Below are 24,021 nucleotides of genomic sequence, written 5' to 3' on the forward strand. Positions count from 1 at the left end.
TTGAGGCGACGCTCCTTTGGCGCGGTCTATAAAGGCAGGTGTGCGTAGTTAGAGATCACAGGAGCCTAATCATACCGCCAGGGAGGGGGAGGGAGAGGGGGAGGGAGGTGGAAATGGTGTATGACACCTTCCTGTGAGTTGACTGTTCCCGTCCTCACAACCAGCAGCCAGGCCTGTTTCTGGGAATAACAGGGGCAGTGTGAGGCTGGCACAAACACCGAACACCCAGTCAGAACGCATACGCTCCACCATCAGGAAGACGCTGCCGGGAAACGCCAGCGCCACCAGGAGCCGACGTAACGCCCTCGGCGAGAACAGACCCGAGCCCCGAAATCAGGGGCCGCGACAGCCACCCACCCGCGAGCGAGCGCGCTTCAGCAGGGGCGATGACAGAAACGGCGTCCCAGGTGACCAGGACTGCCTCGGCCACCTGGATGTTAGGAGCGCTGTTTTTAACAGAACGCTTTCGCTTTCTTTGGCTCTCCGTTCCCGCTTTTTTTTTTTTTTTTACGAGTGGAATTTTCTGCTTACCCTGCAGGATAGCGTCCCAGAGGTCCAACGGAGGAGGGAGAAGGGGGAAAAAAAGAAGGAGAAGAAGGAGGAGGAGGAGGAGGAGGAGGAGGAGAAATGAATCAGCAGTCACGCCGGTGGAGATTTCGACGGGAGAACCGGACCGTGACAGCTCAAAAAAAATCGCAGCCAGTAATCCCTCCCTGCGAGGGACCGTTCGGCTCGAACGTTTGCGAGGTGAGGTAACTGTGATTGGCACGGAGGAGGAACACATCGCAGAGCATCAGACAAACACACAGAACTTCCCCAACAGGACCCAGGAGGAGGGGGGGATGAGAGGGGGCCCTCCAAAATCTGCAGTTTTCACAGCCCTTACTGTAAACCCCGTTAACAACATGGGGGAACAGAGAAGTATGGAACGGTTTCTTACAACAGGAGAAACAAAATAACAGACAGGCAGGAAGACGCAAACACACATGCACACGCACACACTCACCCAAACATAGGAATCAAATAACAGAAAACAGAAGACAACAAATAAAGAATGCAGCATCCAAACCTGCTCACAATTACCACCAGACCCGCTGAAACTGATGAAGCAGGAGGCAACTCCGCTGTAACTATACCGCCATTAACGAAGCCAGCCACTGCATGCCATTGCAGCATAACTTTAAGGACTATAAGTCTCCAGGACAGCCATTCGAGTTCCCCCACCACCAGCCCGTTATGTCAACCTGGCCACAAGTGTGCAGGGGACACAAGTGTGTTTAGAGGCCACAAGTGTGCAGGGGCCAAAAGTGTGTTTATGGGCCACAAGTGTGCAGGGGACACAAGTGTGTTTAGGGGACACAAATGTGCAGGGGCCACAAGTGAGCAGAGGCCTTTTCTGTGACCCAAGGGGAAGAGCCAAACAGCAGGAAGACCAGACCTCATGAGTGCATTTACACCAAGCGCCAACTCGCTTACACACACGTACCCTCGTGGACAAGAACCGAGGTAACAACAAACCCTCTGTTTCCAGCTTTGCTTTTTCGCAGAGGAGCAGAGGGCCTCCGCGGAAAGGCCAGCGAGGGGGGGGCGGCTAGCCCACCAGGCGGCCGAGAGGAAGCGTCCGAAGCGCACGAAAGCCCGGGCGAGGAGCGACAGCACATACATTATAAATCGTCTGAGAATTTGTGAATGGAAAACGGTTCAGCACACTTGGCATGGAAACAAGCCCTCATTCCACCGCTATCAGACAGAGGGGTATTACAGCCCTCTCTCCAAAGGCAGAGGGAGAAGAAATAGAAAGTAAATAAAAAGGGTCTGTTCAGCCGGCTGGCCCAGCCGGTGTGTGGTGGGGGGGGGGGGGGGGGGGGCGGAGAGGGGAAAGGGGGGGTAGGTAGGTGATAAAAGTCTGAGCTCAGGGAGCACATTTCAAGGTCGTCCTAATCTCAGTCCCGGGTTCCCTAGCGAGACTGGCGGAGGGGTGCTGGTGGGAGGGGGGCAGTGGGGGGGGGGGGAATTATAAATGCGTAGCGGCAGCGCGATAAGCTTCTCGGAAACAACGCGCACCTTTGAACCGGAGGCCGCCGATGCGCGCGGAGCGCGAGGGGCCGCAGCCTGCAGAGATTTCCCCGGCCTTATCAACGGGACCTTCCTTCAAACAACAAGTTATTCCAGAGCGACGGCGCAGGGTGAAACCCGAAACAACACACAGCAGTCTCATTAAACAGCCTCTCTCCCTCTCTCTCTCTCTCTCTCTCCCTCTCTCTCTCTCTCCCTGGGGTGCAAGGTAATGTTATTTCAAATATGCAGTGGGGCTCCTGTCAGAGAAGGCTGAGTAGTGGTGGTAGTGGTAGGGAGGGGAGGGGAGGGGAGGGGGGGGGGGGGTGCGGGAGAGTGCAGGGGTGTCCCTCCATAAATTTTAGGGAAATAGGAACCCTGTCTAATCCGGTTTGACCGAGGCGAGGAGCCAGCAGGCTTCCTGCAGAAGTGTCTCGCACGCCGGGGAGCGCAGACACAACAAAGCTCCCGAAACGCCCGGCCCGGCTGACGCTGGAGGGAGCGCGGCGGCGGCGGGGGCTGCCCTACCGCGGCTCCGCAGCGCACCGCTACGCGAACTACCCGCCGGCCGCTCCACCGCGACAGGGGCCACCTGCTCGGGGAGGGGGGGGGGGGGACACGGTAGCGGGTAATGCCACGGTTTCCCGTCTTATCCGCCGCTACGGAAACGCCCGGCAGGGCTGGGCAGGCGGCTCGGCGGAGCGGAGAGAGAGCGGGACCGAGCCCCCGGGGCAGAGCGCCGGAGGAAGAGGGGAACCGCTCCGAGAACCGGAGCCGCACGAAGAGCGCGGCGGCGGCGGCACGTCGCTCCGACCCGCACGGGAAGCCCCGGCCGCCGTCTCCCCCCCTCCCCCTCTCCCCGCTGACGCTGACGGACGGCCAGCCGTGCCCCGCAGTCAGTTTACAAACAGAGTGACGAGGAAATAACCTTTCAGCAACAACGCCGAGAGGGGAAGGAGAGAAGGGGGGGGGGAGCGAAAAAGAAAGCGTCCGTGTACTAACCTGCAGTTACCAGCGCCCCCCGACCCTCATCCGCGGTCACTCGCTGCGTTCCCCTCAGCCGAAATTCCCACTGTCCATCCTCTGAGATCAGCAGCAGAGCCAAACAGCAGGACGAAACTCCCGTCAATCAGAAGCCACTCGCTGATAGAGCGTATGTTAGGAGACCTACTGATGTAAGCTAGTCACCAGAGAAAATACCCAGTCGTGACGCATATCCAGGAACAAAAATAGCAATAGGGCCCCTAGAGGGATTATACAACAGACTACATTTAGAGACACTTACAGCAGCCCGGAGCAGGCAGCGAACGCACTGCAGTCTCTTTGGTGGCAGTGCAGGGTTTTCCTCCCCCCCCCCACCACCACTTCCCCACTTCCCCCAATCCCCCCACCCCCTTAAAGTTAAGTTTACATTTTCCCTGTGCAGACGTGACCACAAATAGAGGGGTCAAGTGAAAGGCAGACAGGCGAGAGGAATCTCGTCGTATCGCCACGCGGATACTCCCTCAGTCTCGGACGCCCTTCCGATCTCGGTCCGGCAGGGAACGACGGCTCACCGCCCGTGACCTGAGGATTCTCCCGGGGGGGGTGCCATAACAAAACATTGCCCCCCCCCAACCCCAACCCCCCTTCCTCCCCCCCCTCCTCAGTCGTCTATAAATAGCACACCAGAGAATATTAGCGAAATCTCTCTGAAATGCACCATCCCGGACCCCCGGTCGTCTAATCGGCGGTCCGCTATCTCAGCGTGCGGTCGCTGCGCGGTAAGCGTGCGGAAAGTCGCATCGGGGGGGGGGGTGGGGGGGCAGCCTTCGCCCGCAGTCCAGGCAGGCTCCCGCAAGAGGCCCCGGCGTGCCGCAGGTACGCAGCTTAAAATGCGACCGTCGCTGCAGCGAATATTAATTTGGGTTTATGCTAATGCGTTTACTGTCAGCCTGCTGAACAACCGGCGAGCGCACGCACAAACAAGACCGGAGGGTAACAAGATTATTTTTTTGGGTTTTTTTTTAAAGGGCCGCGTGTCACGTTTATCAGCGAATTCCCTGGTGCAAGATTTTGTATGTTAAACTGAATGAAACCGTTAAGCTTTTTTTTCATTTTTTATAAACAGCTGTTTCCCGCCAAAAACTGAGCGGAATGCCAAGTCACCGAACATCTCTCACAGCAACAAAGCAGCCAGGAGAAGAATGCAGTTCACGGCAGACAATCACGACAAAGACGCTCGCCATTCTGAAAGACACAATCGAACCCAGGTATTCAAGACTCCCGTTACCGTGGTGAATCGGTTTATAATACTCACGCAGCCTTGCAGGAAGAACATACGAATCTATTATCAGCCCCGGATAGTCATTTTTCCCTTATCGAAGAATCCCATTTAGATGACCTAAAAATGCGTGACCTGCCACGACCTCCGCTGCTGACAAGAGTCTGGGACCAGAACATCCATCGGGGGATTTTTCTTTTTTTTTTTTAAATTTCATTCACCGTATTAGGCTGTCCCAGAATACCCCACGGTCCAGGCATTTCACCCGCCCCCCTATTGGCTGCTAAATGCCACTGGAAACCCACTGATGGGCTGCTTGTGATGAGGCTGCCATCTGTTTGACCTGCAGCAGCGTGGAGGTCCGACCAGCCCCTGCCATCCACTGATGTTCTTTTGTCTCAGCAACATGTTCCAAACATAAATAATTCATCCACTTATTCTGGCAGAGGGCCGTCTCTATACAAACAACCATTTTATTCAGAACAACAGCAACGCAAACAGGCGCCGGTGAAGTTCTTTTTTTATGCTTATTATTATTGTTTTATTTCTCAGCTGCCCTTGAACTACTATTTCGGGAGAATGATAACATTCACGATCATCCAGGGATTGAACGTGCATTTGATTTGAGCTGATCAGCCGTAGAGCACAGTCATGAAATTGATTTTTTATTTGTTTTTTTTTTAACATGCGTTCTAACATCAGGCTAACTCCAGGAGCAGGCTGGGAAATGCATAATCCGAAAAGATAAGGCTAATACAGGCAGGTGCTCCCGCACACCGCAGGATTGGGGTTTGTATCATCCGCTCGTACGGTTATCCAGCGGCTCCTGTGGGGTGGGGGGGGAACGACGGACTGGAATGCGGCGCTCGCTCTGTTCCAACGCTGAACGAAGAGGGTGCAAACGTGGCCTCTGGCCAGGGCTACTAAGTGCTCGTCTCCACGGACGCGAGGGGAACGGGAGACCCCCATCCCCCCGTCCCCCCATCCCCCCACCCTCACAATCGAACCCACTTACCTCACCGCATTACTCATGCCTCTGTTTGTTTGGCGTTCCTTCGCTGGCGATCGATTTGGTCGAAGGTTTGTAAAGCGCCTGATGTTCGCCTGATATAATTTTGCGCAAATCGTCAATGCCGAGGGGGGGAATAAAATCGCCGATGGACTCGCGCGAGTTCTGCAAGCCGTGCTAATCCTCCGTTCCGACAGACGGTGCTGAGGCAGCCGTTGCCTCCGCTTTGCCGTTACACCGCGGCTGTGTGCATATCGCATCTGGATTTTGAAAAAAACAAAACTCGCTCTAGAGTTAAGCACTGAAAACCTTTTGACCCCGTCGCATGTGTCATGATATGTCACATGTGCGATGATAAACATGTGCGGCACAGACGCAGTCATGTTCGCAAAGACGACCGGCTTTTGCTGCCCATGAATTCTGGAATAAACAACCAGTTCTGGTAACAAACAAATCCACAGTTAATCAGGGAGATTAATCTCCTCCATTACAACATTTCTGCATCAATATTTAAGCACTGCTGGACATATTCTATTCCCACAGTGCATGTGTAAGAAATGATGTCATCTTAATACATTATACTTGCAGTGTTTTTTTTTCCTATTAATACTGAAAAAACCCACAGCAACAAAGCATTTGTATTGTGTCAATATCCACAATGATGTTTTAGACTATTTTGTTTTCTGTTATGGCAAAGCTTTCTGTAAAACTGGCAGCCAGTGAGTCAAGTGGAATACCTGTCCAATCAAAATGCACAGTACTCAGTGAGCTCTGACAACAAAGACATCTTAACTCCTGTATCAAAACAACAAGCAGTTTCTTTAGGTGTGAGTATCTTCAGCAGTTATTGTTATCTTATTCCTGGATATACTGCATTAATTTGCTTCCCAGCACCCCACCCCCCCTTCCCCCCACCCCTTCACCAAGATAAATGTGTGCAAACGTACCGTAAAAACCTGCAACCACCTAGTCCTGAGAGCAAAGCTAATTGGAGGGCAACCTATGCATCATTTCCAAAGCTGTACCATGCGTATCTGATATCCAAGGCCTGCTCTGCTAAGGGCTTGTGTCTGAACATCTTTCAGCACAATCATATTTCACAGTGCAGGAAGAACCTATAGAGTCAATCCACACACGTTTGCACGCACACACACACACACACACACAGACACATACAAAAATAAATGCACACCAACACACACACAGACACATACAAAAATAAATGCACACCGACACACACACACACACACCGAAACACATACTAAAGAACAAACGCACACAAACACATGCCGACACACACACACACTCATGCATGTATCCACGCCACAAGAAAACACATGGACACATACGCAAACACACACAAACACGCTCACCATTGCATAGTCAGGGTACTTTATTAAATCCTCATTGACAATATTATGGGAAGGATGGCTCCTGCTGGCAGACATTGTTATTTCTAAACTATAAGAGGAGCTTTGATGTTCCAGTCAGATTTGACCTCTTGACCCCGCGCAGTCCCACACACAGGGGCGGGGGGGCAGACTGTCTCTTAGCAGATCCTCAGGGAGGACAAATGTGCCCGGCGGACCAAAGGCGGCCCGCTGCAAAAGCAAGTCGCTCAGCGGCCGTCCGAAAACAGACAGGCGCTCATGCGAGCGGGACGCGATCGCTCACCCGAGCGCGAGGCACGGGCCGCGGCCCACGCGCCGGCTGAGACCCCCGTTACGCAACCGCCCCGCCCCACCCCGCCGCGTGCCTTCCATTGATAATCCCTCAGCTGTCCCTAATTCCTGCCCCCCCCCCCCCAACAAAAAACCCTCTCAGACCGTCTCCCCAGAAGCCCCTCCGAGCCCCCTGTCATTCTTCAGGATCTCATGTTGCCGGCGGCACCTGTTACCCCGATACTGAGGTGCGGACGTTCGGGGAGGCAGGTGGCCAGTACCCCCCAATCACCCCCCCACCCCCCACCCCGACCAATGCGCCCGCCTTCGGCCACTTCCCCTCCACTGCAGTGTCGGTTTACCCCGATCGCTCAGACGGGCAGTACCAATTTTAGACTTGGCCCTGAGTCAGATCAGCTGGCCTGACTCTGGGAACGAGCTCCGGGGGGTTCCCAAACAGAGGTCCCACACCATGCTTTCGGCAATGCCCTCCTCCCCCTCCCCCTCCCCCTCCCCTCCTGAAGAAAACACATGATCACGCAGGTGACTGACAGAGGTTCCACTCAGGCACAAACAAACAAGAACATTTTCTATGATCTAGTAAAAATGAAAAATAAAACAGCAGATGAGCTTAAATAGTTTAGTTAAATAGGTTTTTGCTGGAATCACGGAGTGTTCCTCTGCAGCTTTTGTTCTAGAAAATATGAATTTTGCACAAAGTTGTTTTTTTTTTGTTAGCTGGCAAACATTGCCTGCATTTTGAGTTTCTGGTATTCAGGTTAATGAAAAACAGCCATGCGAAATTTAATGGTGGCACTCGCAGTATCTGCACCCTTTAGAAAATGCATTACAATATACAGCGAGAAATGTAAGTAACATTGCTAATAATCTGTTTCGGCTCAAAATACACAAGTGAATACTAAATAAAGTACTAAAAGCAGAAATAATGGTGTTAAATTACTTCAATTTGTTTCTTGCTTTTATACACATTGCAAAATCGCTGTGGACGGTTGTTTTATCAGAAACACCTGTTTCCCAACAATCCCTCAAATCCATTAGGTGATTTGATCTAGAATTCTCCCAATGTGGCAGAATGGATTTTAAGGCACATTGTGTAATGAAAGACTAAAAATGTCAGTCTGAAATCTGCCGTCACAGATGGTGGAATCAAATTTTCATCAAACACAGTATTAATGAGGTTCAATCGCACCTTTTGCGTTTTAGAGCCGATTAATACAATCTCCGTTTTATCTTTCTTCGTTTTCGGCCAATTTGTAGTTACCGTGCCCAGATCTCAGCTGGATGTCCAGTATGAGTAAGAGGAATCGACACCCCACGTGGCAGGGAAAAGTAAAACACACATAAAGTACACTGCATTCAGTGTAAAAACTCAAAAAATAGTTCGTACTTTTGCTTATACTCGCTGAGCGGGCCAAAGACAATACCCTGGGGAACACCGTGCAGTACAACACCAGCATAAAAGCTGCACAAGCCATAATGACCCAAAAACTTGATTAGTTGGGAAAAAGAGCTCGCACGTTTTATGACCAATGGTACACAGCGTGGCTTGGTACTGTGAAATGGATCGCCGCATGCACATCAACGAAGCATGATGCATCTAATTTTTCAGAGAAAGTAGTGCATTTTGACCATGTAAATATTTAAATACAGCGCGTGAGAGAGCGACGAGGTGGCCTTAAGGCAACTTCCCCCAGGTGTCAGGGAAAACGGTTCGTGTCCCGACAAAATTTAAGATTGAAGATCCCGCTTACCTTCACTTCAGAGACAAACTGCTCCCATCCAGAACAAATTAAACATGTGCCACCTGGCTCCTGGGCTAAGTCTCATTATTTGTATTCGGCGGCTGGGGAATAACCTTGAGTGGCTGTTACTGGATGTGCGGTGAAGGACGAGCTGCCTGCTCCAGTCTATAAATATAATTGTCTGCCCACTGGATTTTCCATGCAGCCTGACATCTTCACTTACTCCGGCACAGCACACGGCTCTGACCAGCGCCGCACTGATTCACTCCGCGCGCGAAGCGACGCCGAACATCATCTGACCGCGGCGCACGTACCTCCTGTGTGACACGGGGGGGGGGGGGGGGGGGGGCGTGCCAACCGACGAAGGATGCGCGGTATCCTCGAATCGAGACGGAGAGCAGTCCTGCAGGGGCGGTACACAGCGCCAGCTCACCTGTCTCCAATTTTTTCCCTCCGTTCATAAACTGTACTTTACACCTGAGTGCGGGGGTGGCACGGTGGTGCAGTGGGTAGCACTGTTGCCTGTGGGTTTCCTCTGGGCACTCCAGTTTCCTCCCGCAGTCCAAAGGCATGCAGGTTGGGTTAATTGCAGAGTCTAAATTGCCTCTTGGTATGAGTGTGTGAGTGATTGTTGCATGTGCCCGGAGATGGATTAGCAACCTGTCTGGGGTGTGTTCCTGCCTCTCACCCAATGCATGCTGGGATAGGCTCCAGCACCACCCCTTGGCCCTAACCAGGAATAAACGGGCTAAACAATGGATGAACCTAAGTGTGCTTTCATATAGATTATTTACAAATAAGCATACATAATGGTAAAACCTAAAACAACAAACTATATAAATGCTTCACGCTCTTGACGATTAGGACCTCCGGCATTACAATACCAGAGTGGTCTCCCAAGAATGTACAAAGACATTTCGTGACAGAAAGGTAAGCAAACACCCCTCTTCAACCGGAATTATTTGCCAAAATGAAGGAATGGGATACTATCCATGACCCAAGGTTGATTGGATCGTCATGGGACCACATCTCTCACAATCAGTCTTGTTAAATGCTTTTTCTATGACTCACCACAGGATGACCAATATCAGTCACACGGTGTAAAACGAGGCAGGTGTTGCACCAATAGCAGCACAGGAGATTGGCTATAAGTCACATGTGGTTTGCATCGAAAGCCTTAGGGCACAGCCAATTCATGTCTTGTGACAACACTGTAATCGTACGTTACACGAGATTCCCAATTACACACACTTCTTCGAAACACAGATTGCTCCATGGCGTCGCGGTTTCGAACGGTTGCGTAACTGCGATCTGCGATGAACGGACATCGACGCCCATTGTGAATTCGTCTTGTTTCGGGAAGGGAAAATGACTCACCAGTTTATTCTGTTACCCCTCGAAGGATTAACAAATTGTGTGAGAATATTCTGTTGACACCATCAAGGACAGAAACGGCAAAGAAAATGTAATCGCTGTTGTGTTCAGCTGCAGAGAGAAAGACAGCTTTTCTCATAACTTCTCTATTATTTCCTGGAGTAGATTTGGTTCATGTCACAGCCAATAATTATCTATGTACAGCCTATATAGTTAATTTAGAACTTGCCTTATGCATGACTAGTATGTGGATCTAAAGCATGTATTTCCTTATATTAAAATATCCACATGTTAAAGGTCAAAATGTTGGGTTTGTTTTTGTTTTGTGTTCATTTGCATATATCTAATTCAAGCTACAATGTTGGCGTTACAACATTACGCAATTGATTTTGTCACAAAAAGCCTGCATGCGCTCACCACAAGGCTCAACCCATCTCTAACAATAAATGAGTACTATTTGAGTAAGATTGCATTCACAAAAAATGCCTTTTCACTTCCTTCAAAATATTAGAAACATAGAGCTATATAGAACATGAAAGGCCTCAAGAGGTAAATATGTAGGTCAGCTATTTACGAGGGACATTCACCACATCCGGTCACATGCCACCTATATTTGAAGAGACAACAAAACACATTGTGCAAACTTTCAACTACACTGATCTTCCAGGACAGTATTGGCAAGCGCTTCACTGCATCTTCATATGCAAAACAGGTCCCTTCAGTGCATCTTCACATGTAAAACGAGGATCACTTGAAAATGTAAGTTTCTATGCTGGTTTCTCAACCACACCGCTGCAACAAATAATGGCGATTTCAGGGGACGCTGTTCAGTGACACAGCAGTGATGGAAGCTAATGCGAACAGAGAATCCTATGCTTCCGTGTCCGCAGCACCAACAGAAATAAAAGTCTGGCCCATCAGCAGAGAAACGGATACAAATGAAAGCCAGAAAGCAAGTCCCCTTTCTAAGCTGTTCTTCTCATCCCCCCCCCCCCTCCAAAAAGTTCTACACAAGGGGTTCCAATAAGTTAAAGACAAATATTTATGGAATTGCATTTATCAGGCAATTAGGAACTTATGTGTTAAAGAACTCGAAGCTGACACTGATTAGAGCACTGCAGCCCTGTGAACGGTCTGACAAAATTCCCCATTTTAACAAAGGAAACGGGAGAATTTAACAGCGGCCCTCCCCTCGCTGCCCTTTTGTCAAGAGTGAACAGAGCAACCCCTCGAAAGGAGTGACGCAGAGGAAGCACGCAATCCAGCGTATTGGCATAAAATATGCATAAAAATTATATAATGCTTATGCAAGCCATCCGAAGCCGAGGTCTTGTTCCGCCACGCCGCGCGCAGCAGTTAATTAAGTGACGGGAGGAGAGAAAAACAGAGCGGGGGGGGGGGGGCGAATCGCTAATTTTAGGTCCTTCCCGAGCCCGTCCGACAAATCGGGAGGGGCGGCGAGGAGGCGGCGAGGACGCGTCGGCGCAACAGCTGGAGCAGCAGGCGCTGGGCGACGGGCGCGCGGTCGATGACATCATCGCTCCCACCGAACGTTTCAGGAGCGGGGGGGGGGGGGGGAAGAAGAGCCGCTCCAGACACGGTGAGAGACAGAGCAAGAATGAGAGAAAGAGAGGGAGAGAGAGAGAGAGAGTGAGAGAGAGAGAGAGAGAGAGAGAGAGAGAGAGAGAGAGAGAGAGTCTTCAGCTACATCATAACATACAGCGCGCGTCCACAAGGTCACATGTTGGGTACATGCACCCAGCCCTCGAAGCAGACTGCTCATGAGTGATCTTCCGCCGTCAGTGAGTACAATAGGGAATACGGCATTAGCGATGAGGATTCCTGGAGTGGCTCTTCATGTCAAGAGGTCGACGAGAGACAGGAATTACATCACATTAACCAGCTCATGCATATAAACCAGGACCTACTCAAACAGCATAAAATATTCATTTGCAGCAATGTTGGTTTTTCACCCAATATATTTATTATATACACATTATATAATCTGAACAAACTCGAGCAAACCAATGCCTTTTGTCAGTAAGCAGCATTGCTATCTCCAACTGGCAAACGAATCCGCAGCAAATTCTGCGCATAAACAGCAAAGCCAGCGAAGCTTAATTCTGCCTTGGACCAGAAGCATAACCAACCATGGAGGTGCAAATAGGAGAGATAATACATAACTGGAAGAACCAGACTAACCACAGAGAAATAAAGCTAGTTTTCCGTTCCTGTTGGTTCATGTGTCTGGGGGGGGGGGGGAGAAAGTAAAGATAATGGGAAAGTCAGGCAGTGGCATGAGACCGCAGAGGGGGCCAAGCTGAAGCAGGGGGGGACACCGAGACCCTGACCTCTGGCTATCTCCGTCCGGAGGTCCGCCTAAATAACCAAAACCTCCACAGGCCTCCTCACCCGGCGACCAGGTGCAAATAAATGTGCATTTACTCACTTTCCCATCGCTGAGCTCTGTACTCAGCACCCTGGCAAGTACAGTAGACTCCGAGCTAAATTCCACTGTGGAAAAAAAGCTCTCTGGCCAAGAAGCCTCAGACATTTTCTACATAAATGACTGTAACTAAAAAATTTTTTATTTTTTTTTAAACGCTGAGCAAAAATGAAGCATTCCTTCTGCAGGATTACAGTCCTGCACATCAGAATTTGCTGGTTCAATATTTATACATCCCGCAAACTTGCCAGAGCAGCTTTTCAAACCTCTACTTAAGGAAAATCTAAATTACAGCTTTCCATTTAGTGGCGTATACGGGACACCTAAGCTATAAAAATGTAACTGGGGGGCCCCTTTTAGACATAAACATCCCGCGTTGTTGTCATTGTTGGCCCACGCCGCAATTCGCAAAGAAATGTTTTGCCCTTTCTGAACCCGTTCCACAGACATAACCCAACGATCCAAGAGCGGGCTCCATTCGTCTCTATGTGTAAGGGTTCGGGAACAGGTTCAGGAGTTTCTTAGACAACTTGCGCGCACACCCAACCACCCCCCCCCTCTTCCCCCCTCCCCCTTCCCCCTTTCCCCCCTCCCCTACCCCAACGAACAGGGCTCCTGGGGGCTCGCGATTGACCCCAATTACAGCGGAGCGACCAGAGAGCGCGGGATCCGGGAGCAGCCGCGCCGCGGCGCAGGATAAGTAAGCGGGGGTTATTGCAGCAGTCTGCGGTAATGCCACTTCCAGTCCCCACAGGCACGTCTCCGCTCGGCCTTAATTCACTGGCACTTCCCTCCCGACTGCCACCGATACCGCCGCTTACAGGCGAGGGGAGGGGGGCGGGGGGCGACGGGACGGGGGGGGGGGGGTTCTGGAGTGCGCGCTGGAGGATTTGCATTTAAAGGGCAACCGAGGCTGCTCTCTGAAAACACGAGCGGCGCTTCATCATCCTCGCACCTCGCACGCACGCCTCATTATAGCCGGAAACTGACTGATGTTAGGTTGGGGGTAGAAAAAAGGTTGATGAGTATTCAGCAAAAAAATTTAGAAAAACTGTAAGGAAAGGGTCAGGTCGAGATATTAAGTGCAGAGGGTGTAAATGGACTTATGGATACTTATGTGCATATCCAACCAATCAGCTTCCTGGGCTTCAGTTTTCTCACCATAGGTGCTCTATAACACAGCTCATATGGTGCACAGCTCATATAAGACTAAAACTTAAAGATAGGGTTTGAGCCGTAGCAAAAACGTCAGTGTTACAGAGGCTTCCAAGACCATAGGTGGGCAGACATAACTGACAGAAACTAGGAAAGGGGAAAATAGGGGGGGGGGGGGAACGGACTGCTTAACTGCTGGTACTCGCCTGCAAGGCCCCAGGTCTTCAAGCAAGTTCATTACTTTGCTTTCAATTATTTCTCACATCGCTGCTCGTTCCCTTGAGTCACAAACCCTTGCTGGCGTGTGCGAATGGACCGGCTTTTTGGAGTCACCGTACAGTGATTACACGCAGCCCCGCACTATCACACGGGGCGTTCACCATGAAAGGTACCATTCTCGTGCCACTTTTCTGTCAGCCATTCGTTTTTTCCTCCTACTGCTTCATAACCTGTCCAGGAAGACGGGGGGGGGGGAGTGTTCTGCTGATGAACATCATCAGATGAACATGTTCACAATGCAAGATTTATTCCATTACATTACATTGCATTGCATTGCCTTTCATTCCGTTCCATTACATTATGGAACATTCCGCTGCAGTCGTTTAAGCGACGCCTTCATTCCAAACGAGAAGACACTGCAGGCAGCAGACAGATTGCCGGCGCAGCCAGGATGCTAAATCAATGCAGCGTTTGCTACAGGAAGCACCGGGGAGGTGACGCTGTACAGCTCGCACCTCCTCACCCCTCCAAAATAAGACATGCCACACTACCGCGCAGGCTGGCTGACTGACGGCGTGCGGCTGCAACACCTCTCCGACTTCCCAGCGCGTTCGCAGAACAAGATTCATCACCTACGTCGCGGCACTGCAGAGATAACCGGTTTAACACTGATGAAAAATAATTAGTTTGCTGATCCATTTGGACTCTTCTTTTTGGGGGCCAAACCTTTAAACTTGCTAGCGGCAAAGCACTGGCCGCAGCAATAAATCCATCCATCCATCCATTATCTGTACCCGATTATTCCTGGTCAGGGACGCGAGAGCAACAATAAATACGGAACCTATTTGCAAGCTAACTCATGTGGACCAGCTTTAATGTCTGACCCAATTATGCAGTCCCTGACAGTTAAAACAACGCCCATGGTACAAATTGTTCGGTTGCACGTCTGACAACAGGCAGAGCCCAGAATGTATTCAAAACAGGAAAGGCACTTTAATGACATCAAACATTCAGTCAGTGGTAAAAGTAACAAGACAAACGACGCTATCTAGAAACGCACAAAGAAAACCCGCTCAACGATAGCGTGAACAATTCATCATAATCTTCTGATTTATGTTGAGAAAGATATCAAGCGTCAACTTAATATTATTTTATAATTTTTTTTTGTCTTGCCTGTCAGTGAAACAGGATCTGTCTCTGTAATATGCTATGTCACATACAGTACGTCTGACAAGCAAGATCGGTCATATTGCGGATGGTAACAACACGCCATCTTTTTTTAAAACTATGATAAACTAAGGAAATACAGGGGAGAGTGTGGTTTGTGGTATTAATAAATACATCGCTTCCTTTATTCTTTGAGCTTGCCAGCTGAAACGATCGCTGCACACCAGGGTGCTCATAACAAATCAAATTCTGACAAACATACAGAGGAATCGCACGTTTTTCTTCTCCAAACGTTATGTTTTTGACGTCGTGCGAGTGTCGGCGCGGAGGATACAGTCGACGTGCAAAGACAGACAGCTCCAGCTTTGAAGCCGGGGGGGTTCAGACGGAGGGTTCAGTTGTGTTTCTCCCAACCTGTGACATCACGTTTCACAGCGCAGGCAGCAGGGATCTGAGAAGGATCTGATCAAGGATTGCACTTAAGAGGGGAGACTTTCGCACAGAGAAAAACCGCCGTAGCCTTCTGGGGCAGCACAAATTAGAGATACTCCACCCAAAATTCCACCGGAAGAAACCGTCTCAATATCAGACTCACAAGTGTGTCTGGCCTCGTAGTACTTTAGCACAGAATTTATATTCAATTTTATTGCAAACTAGGGCCGCCATTTGGGGGTGGGGGGGGTGGGGGGGTGGGGGGGGGGGGGGGGACTGGGAGCATTGTCTTGGGCCCTGGAGGATGGGGGGGTCAAGTGGTCTGTGAACTTGTGTGGCATGTATTATTGAATGATGCAAACAAAGAAAATATTGTCCCAGGCACAGTAGAGTTTCACCCTACTAACAAAGACACAAAATAAAGATGCCTCCTTTCTATGCTCTTTGTCTAATTCTGCAGTGTATTTTATTGTCTTTATCATACAGCAGACAAGCTGTGAGCCAATACAACTGCTTTTTTTTTTTTTTTTGGCCCGAAGCCTCATCGTCTGTGAAATCGGAGGCTAATCCGTGGGTCTGTTCTAAATCCCCAAATCCTGCCACTCTCCTCCCAAATATGTCAATATCTGCCGCGCAGCTCTTGGCTTGATGGAGGGCCGGGGAGTGCTATTGGCAGAGCGGTTTCAGGTACTTCGGGAGAGCAGGTGGACGGCACTTGTAAACGAACACTTGTGCCGTCCCAGCAGCCTTTTCCCGAGTTTTAATTAAGGGCCCATTGCATAAGCTGCCCTTCAGTTTAAAGGGTAATTTAGCCTTCCAGTGTGAAACTGTGAGGCGGGAATTATCCTAGCTGCTGTAGCAATAACCTTGTAAAGAAAGCTTTGGCACCAACCTATGAAATTATACTAGAAATTTCACTAGATATAATTATACTGTGCTTTCTATCATTTCATGTGTTAAACTTGGCTGGCCAACTAAGACATAGTTAAATTCAATCCGCCGATTCTCACTTCCAGAAGGACTGCCAAAAGTCGGGGGTAATTCAGGGGTAAAATAGGCCTCAGATGTGTCCATATCATCCAGATGGATAAGCTCTTGATCACCTGCAATCTACAGTGCATCACATTAGTCACAATAGCCCCAATCTTCCGCTGAAATAGATTTAAACTACATGTGCTATTCTTGCAGCTAATGGCATATCTTGTGTAAACTGGACCGGGGAGACTCAGCGGATAATTCTTTGCAAAACACCTCGTAAAAGGCGGCAGACTATTATTGAAAGAGGAGACACACACATCCCTGCAGAGGGATCTGAGGCCTCGCTAACCGACAGGTTTTTTTTTTATATGGTATTGACGTTCTGCTGCAGGAATGAAGATTGACAGCGAAAGTATTTAAATGAGACGTCTGCAACCTCGCTCTGAAAAACGACAACTGCGGAATGCATTGACCCACGTCGTTTGATCCAATTAAACGAACTAATTGATCAAATTACATAATCAAGGGTTCGGATTGAAAAAACAAAAATCACAGAGGCGCTCAAGGGCCAAGGCTACAATGAACTAACTACTGGCCAGGAGATATTTATCAAAGCAGAACTCAAAACTGTGGTATCACATAATAGCAATGGGGTGACATCCTTCATTAAGAATATTCTTCTGTACTTTACACTTGACCTTTAACAAAACAGACATCAGGAACATTGAGTATAGGCTAGCAGTACATTGCACCTGCCTTGGATGTGTAGAGCTAATTCAATACCAATATTATTATTATTATTATTATTATTATTATTATTATTATTGTGGCTGTGTACATTATGTCAATGAACCACTATTTACTGTATGGAAAGCTTACTTTAAGAGCTTTCCCGTACAGTTAGTGCTGTATAAAAAATGTATGCCTGATTCATATGCCTTTACACTGTTACAAGGTTACTGCACTGTACAGTGTGACATACTCCCTATAGTAGCAACACAAAAGCTGTTTGTACGCAGTTATTTTCATAATACGCTTCCATACTTTTCAAGAAAAGATCCGACAGGTCGCTTTCTGTAATTATCCGTTCCACATAGAACGCACTCCTGTTGCCACCCAACGCAGGATCCCATTCCTGTTAACATTACACATTCATCGCAGAAAGCACAGGAACTGTAAGCCCACTCTTTGCTAACAGATGGCAGCCGGAACAGTCACCATCACGGTTTGGGCAGGGGGCCCCACGCGGAGAAAGCTGCTCCCGAGCGCCGTTTCGTTTGCGCATCCTTACTTTCGAGATCCGTCAAAAGTGTGTCATCCCTAAATACCGCCGTCGCTCCTCCAAAACCACCGCATGCAAATCCGGCGGCACCAACTGTTCGGTTGTTTTTTTGGGCGTCTTAACGGTGAGAATCACTGTGTGTTCTCATATTACGAAAATAAACCTTGCGGAATGGGACAGGAGTGCGATGGGGAGGTTAAGACACTGGCTTTTTAAGCATAAGGTTGCTGGTTTGATTCCCAGGAGAACTTCGCTTCACCCCAAATAAATTTTCTATATTAACAGAATTTTTCAATAAATATTCAGTATGTCCTATGAGTCACTGTCAATGAGTGCAGCCCTGCAATGAGTACAGAACATTCTCGCATTAATGTTTGAAAAAAATCTAAAAAAAGCTGTGATTTTTTTTTTTAAACCATAGCAGACCAATAGAATTTGCTGAATAATGTTGCTATTGCAAACAACTTCCTTTCGCTCGCTGACCACAAAAACCTTTCCACCACCCTGATAAGCACAAACACCCTGAATTTTAGGCAGCGTTATATCTAGGGGGTAAGCACTGATCAATCTAATGCGTGCTAATATTAGAACTGCGAGCAGGTTGTGGAGATCACTGACAGGAGTTAGCGGAGCATTAGCGGGTCACAGCCTGGCTTCCTGGTGAACACGGCGTGGTCAGCTTCGAATTACGAAGTCTTGGAGAAACCGGCGACGACGGCTATAACGCGAGAGCGGACATTTTAATGGGGTCTGCCCACCAGATACCAGGCCCCCGGAAAAAAGCACAATCATCTTTTCCCGAGATCCGGATCACCTTCATTATGTATGGCAAGGGGGGAGGGGGGGGGGTTGACGCAGTGGCGACATTCCAAGAGGCCGCAGAGATCGAGCTTAGTTGCGGCAAACGTTTCCCGAACAGAAGCCCCACAACTTACACGCTTCACTTTAAGGATCAATTTAAAGATCTAACCTTTTAATTATCATTTACGTTTTTTTCCCCAAGAAGCTCTAATCCAGAGCAACTTAAACAGATTCCTTTTCTCATTTACATTCAATCCATATTTACAGATGGATATTTTCTATTGAAGCAATTCCAGTTAACTTGCTGTTGAGGAGAGGGAATTTATCACAATTATTACTATTATGTGAAGCATTGGCAGCAATTTTGATGAGTTCTCGTCCTTCGAGAGTATATGAAGAATATATATGCAGAATATAACAAACGATGCTTCACATTGGTAGTAATTGCGAAGCATTAGATGTTATATATATACTGCATATGCTATGTTACATATTCTCCACTACTAAGTCTCCTGCTACAGCAGGCAGTCACCCCCCTCCTCCTCCCCTCTCTGTACTCACTCCTCTCGATCCCAGCCTCTCCATCTCTCTCCGTCACCTCTCAGCATCCCCTCCGTTCTCTTGCTCTCTCGCTCCCTCCCTCCCTCCCTCCCTCCCCTCCCGTTTCCGCTAGCGCCCCCGCTCCTGCTCCCAGACTTCCGTCAGAGCGCGGCGAGTGACACTCCTGCCATTTGCTCTTTTGAGCGCGTGGGCGTCGCTGAAGAACACTTCAGTCACCGCGCGGCGCAGCTGCGCGCTTCGGCTAACCAACTGGCGCATTAGCGGCGCTCGCCACCTGTTCCGCCGTGGTAGCCGGCCGCCTTCTTCCCCTCCTCCTCCTCCTCCTCCTCCTCCTCCCCTGCGAGCCCGGCATGAATGAGGGATGCTTTGTTAAAAGGGACGCATTGTTCGCCCACCGTTCCCCGCACTTTTTCGGTTTCCCGATTTTTTTCCCGAACGCGCTTCCGCGCGACGCCGCGCTAGCTAAAAGCGCCGCGGTGCGCCGCGCGCTAGCGGACGGGAGCCAGTCTGGAAAGGCACCAGGGCGGACGGATAAAGCTCACGGTTACACAGCTAAGCAGGTGCCCGGTGAGGGGTCCCTTTGTCTGCCATGTACATGGCCGGCTTCCAGCCAGCGGCTTAAGGGCCGTGATGAAGAGCACAAGCCGACAGCAGCGTAATAAAGCACAGGCTTCTCTGCAGCCACCCTCAGCTCTTTACAGGACAGACTAGGCACCGCGTGAGAGGGGTTAACTAATCTAATCTAAGCTCCACATTACAATGATGCCACTTTGTGTCCAAATTGCCTCCTAGATTTGTGGCACATTTCACTACGACTCCGGTAATAATACGCGCACGAGCATCACTGTGCCGAACAGTTCCAGCAGGAACAGGACATCACGGTCGGGACCGCGCTCTGCCACAGGCTGGCTTGCGCCTCCGTGGAGTCAGAGGACGGTCGTCGGTCAGGCCGATTGGCCGCAAGCCCCTTCCAGCTGAACGCGTGGGAGGCGAAAGGTGGGAGGCGTGTCCATCTGTCTGCAGCGCAGACGCCTAAACCCTCTCTTTGCGCTTCCTCCCTCGTCGGCTCGGAGCGACTGCCTGCACACTTCCCCCGAACAGGAAGTGCGAACAACTGTTGGGGTTGGGGTGGGGTGGGGGGGGGGCGGTGAGTCGGTTTTAGACGCCTCATTTGCATGGGGTGCAGAGGAGGAAATGAAACCGCGTTGGATTATTCTGCGTCAGGGCGCGGGCTGCAGTTCCCGCTCCCAACGCTTGCTTTCCATGTGTTTTGACTACGGACACAGTACCCTCTGCAGGAGCTCAGGGCACCTACAGGAAACGAGGGTGAGCAGCCCTGCGAGCGTCCTCACGTCACTTGGCCCTATTCAAATGGGGGTGTTATTTCAACAGCAGCCAAAGTGAGTGAGAGAGAGAGGGGGGGGGGGGGGGGGGGGGGGGCGGGAGAGAGAGAGAGAGAGAGCGAGAGAAAGGGGGGGAGGAAAAGAGAAAGAGCTACAGAAAATGAGAGAGAGGACAGGAAGAGAAAGAGAAACTGAGAGGATGAGAGCGGGAGCAAGAGATGGAGAGAAAGAGAGAGCGAGTGAGAGAGAGAGAGAGAGCGAGAAAGAAAGCTAGAGCGAGACAGAGAGAGAGAGAAAGAGGGAGAGGAAAAGAGAAAGAGCTATAGAAAATGAGAGAGAGGAGAGGAAGAGAAAGAGAGAATGAGAGCGGTTGCAGGAGATGGAGAGAGAGAGAGAGAGAGAGAGAGAGTCATCCATGATGGTGAGGCCACCCTGCTGTGAGCCCCTCATGTTCAAAGACACACGATCACAAACTGGTGAATTATCAGCTCTGCATCGCGCTCAGTAACTCATTCCCTGTGGAAAGTGTGGGTGGACAAACAGACAGGGCTCGAACGCATGATGCTACCATCACTGTGTGTGTGTGTGTGTGTGTATCAGTGAGTGAGTGTGTGTGTGTGTGTGTGTGTGTCAGTGAGTGTGTGTGTGTGTCTGTACCTGTGTGTGTGTGTGTGTGTGTGCGTGAGCTTGTGTGTGTGTGCACGCATGTCTATGTGTGTGTGTGTGTGTGTGTGTGTGTGTGTGGGTCTCTGTGTCTGTTTGTGTGTGTGTGTGTAGGTCTCTGTGTCTGTGTGTGTGCAGGCCAGACTAGGCCCCTGCAAAAACTGCTGCATCCATTGTTTAGAGACAGAAAGACGAACCCGCTGTCGATGCGGAGCTTGGCAGGCCGCGCCAGAACACGGCCCATTAATACGCAAACACGTCTCCCGCTCGCTCTACACATTCAGCGCCTGCGTTTAGCCTACGCCGCCGCTAGCTCATCACACCGCGCGCGCGCGTGCCATCCCCTCGTGTCAGTAACCCATCCGTCTGGACAATGGACTTGCCGCAGTATAAATTCTTAATGCGGTCCGATCGATAGAGCCGAGTCCGTATGCGAACCAGAGCGAGAGCAACGTTAGCCCCCGCCGGTTCGCGCGCGGTTCGGCTGCAGGGTCACGTGACCGCGCGTCCTCATCAACCCTCTTCCAAAAAAACGCCGCCCCGTTCCCCCAGGCTAGGAGTGCAGTTTCCCCGGCATCGGTTCCTCATCCCGTTCACACTGTTACACTCACAATCTGATTCCTTCAAGGACAAAGCACAGTTCTGAGGGTTCCCATAGTAACAGAATGTGTATTTCTAGTTTAGGTTTTTTTTTTTTTTTTTTTTTTCCGTCTTTTTTTTATTTATTAATTTCTTTTTCGCATTGCCTAAGCCCCGGCTTATGCGAAAAGCGAAGTACCCTCCGACTGCTCTCTTAAATCCTGCCTCTGAACAAGATTTCTTAAATCCCCGCTGTACTTCAGGATCATTTTCAGAGCATTTTTTAAAAAATACGTCAGTTTGTTTTCAGTCAGGCTACCCTTGTAAAACGGTCCTTCATTTTGGACAGCGAAAGCCCTTTTTTTTTCGTCCCCCTCCCTCTCGCTGTAGCTTGACAGCATCTGACTCCCATCCCCAGATGTGCGCGCCAGTGGCGTTCCCTCCCTTCGCTCCCCGTGCGTTGGTCCGAACTCCGCGAGCCGCCAGTCGAGTCCCCGTTGGGTAGCGCTCTGTCTGGTCATCTCAGGCCTGTGGAATGCGTCCTTCTTCGCTGTTTCTCATCAGCGCGCAACGTGGTCGGCGAGGACAGAGCGCTCTGCCAGCGCTCTCCGAGCGGAGCGCTCGCTGAAATCACGCTCGCCCCGCAGCTCCAAAACACAATCTGTCACCGTTACACAACCCGCCTTCCGACGGAGCAAACAGCAAAGGGGTGCTTTCACGCAAAGGTTCCGCACAAACACACACGCACGCGCGCACGCAAACACACACGCGCGCACACACACATGCTTATGCGAACACACGCACACACGCGCGCACACACATACACATACGCAAACACACACACGCACGCGCGCACGCAAAGACACGCACACACGCGCACGCACACACACGCTTATGCAAACACGCGCACACACACACACGCTTATGCAAACACAAGCACACACACTTGCACACATGCACATGGGCACACACAACGTATACACGCACGCACATACTCACACGCTCTCTCACACACACGCACACGCACACACACGATTACATTTCGGTAAGCAGTACGTGAGCAGTGAGTGCATTAACGGGCTGAGAGGCGCTTTTCCTTTAACAGCTGAAGCCACCTCCCGAGGTTCAGCGCGAGAAGCAGGCACCAGATACGCTGCATCCATGTTCCTAGTCCTGACTATATATAGCAGCGCGCTGTGCTTCTCCTGCGCTCTGTCTGCAGCCGGTTCTGAGCGTGCCCCAGGTGCGTCCCGGACTGAGCGCGCTCCGCTGGCGCCCAATCGAACGCTCCCGTCAGCGGAGGTGAAAGGTCACACCTTTAGCGAGGCTTCACAGAGCCGCCGACGCCCGCGTCGCTAAAACGAAAGGTAGCAGGTGATCGCCCAGGCCCGAATTCAATGGCGAATTGATGGCCCCCGCGGCCTCTTCCAAGCCGATTTGCACGGAGCCCCGAATAGGCCGGGTTCGTGCCGGGGTCACGGCCGCTCCCCCCAGGGCGGGATCGATCGACAGCGCGCGGGGATGGCCGCGGCGGACGGCGTCGCTACGACGCCCGTGAAGCGCTACAGCCGCTTAGCGGGAAACGCCCTGGAGAGGTCGGCCATGACAGGCCGCAGACGACAGCGCCACAGCCGCACCTCAGAGGCGAACTGTGCGGCAGCTTTCATCGCAACGGAGCCTCCCTCATCTCAACCAATCAGCCGTCACCATCAGGGTGGCATTATAGCAAAGCAACACCTGTTAGTCTCATATATTACGCAACAGAAATACTTCACTTCGATGAAAATTGAGAATATACATATCGATTAAAATCATGGGTGTGGGCCCGGATGTGCATATAAATTAAATGTGTGACTAAAATCTGTGGCTTATTAACCTTTCGTCCGCAGCGTTTCAAAGAGCGGTCCCAAGCGGTCAGACAGAGAGACAGGGACAGAGCTGGGTGGTCTCAAGTTGCCCCGGCCCAGACACGATAAATCAACCTTAACGCCCTTAACGTCTGCACTCGCGCGCCGCGGAAAATATGTTCCACAGCCATGCCTGCGATGCGGGGGGGACCAGGGGCGGCGTGGGCGGGACAAACGTCCCCGATCGCCCATCAGTCTCCGCCCACAGCGCCTCTTTAGCCCCGTCAGTCAGCCCGTTGACCTGCGAACGGTCACCACCCTCCCCCGTGCCCCTGGCGCCTGAACATCTGCCTGCCTGTACCCTCGCCATAGCAACAAGGTCTTCCACACTTGCCCCGGCCGGCTGCGCACGGTGGCCTTCGC

The 24,021-nt window shown here is 50.7% G+C and overlaps 1 protein-coding gene across 3 annotated transcripts in view; it reads right to left on the reverse strand.

Moving 5' to 3' along the window:
- Positions 1-24,021, reverse strand: part of hivep2a (HIVEP zinc finger 2a) — a 73,606-nt gene that overhangs the window by 41,353 nt on the left and 8,232 nt on the right. The window contains exon 1 of one of the 3 annotated variants that reach the window (XM_035421032.1): positions 3,058-3,338. The exons of the other annotated variants lie outside the window; for them this stretch is intronic. The gene's annotated coding sequence lies outside the window, so the exon portion shown is untranslated. Of the gene's footprint in view, positions 1-3,057; positions 3,339-24,021 lie in introns of those variants that run through there. 3 annotated transcript variants of the gene reach the window in all.

Source organism: Anguilla anguilla, chromosome 6 (genome assembly GCF_013347855.1).
Source record: "Anguilla anguilla isolate fAngAng1 chromosome 6, fAngAng1.pri, whole genome shotgun sequence".
Lineage (NCBI taxonomy): Eukaryota > Metazoa > Chordata > Actinopteri > Anguilliformes > Anguillidae > Anguilla > Anguilla anguilla.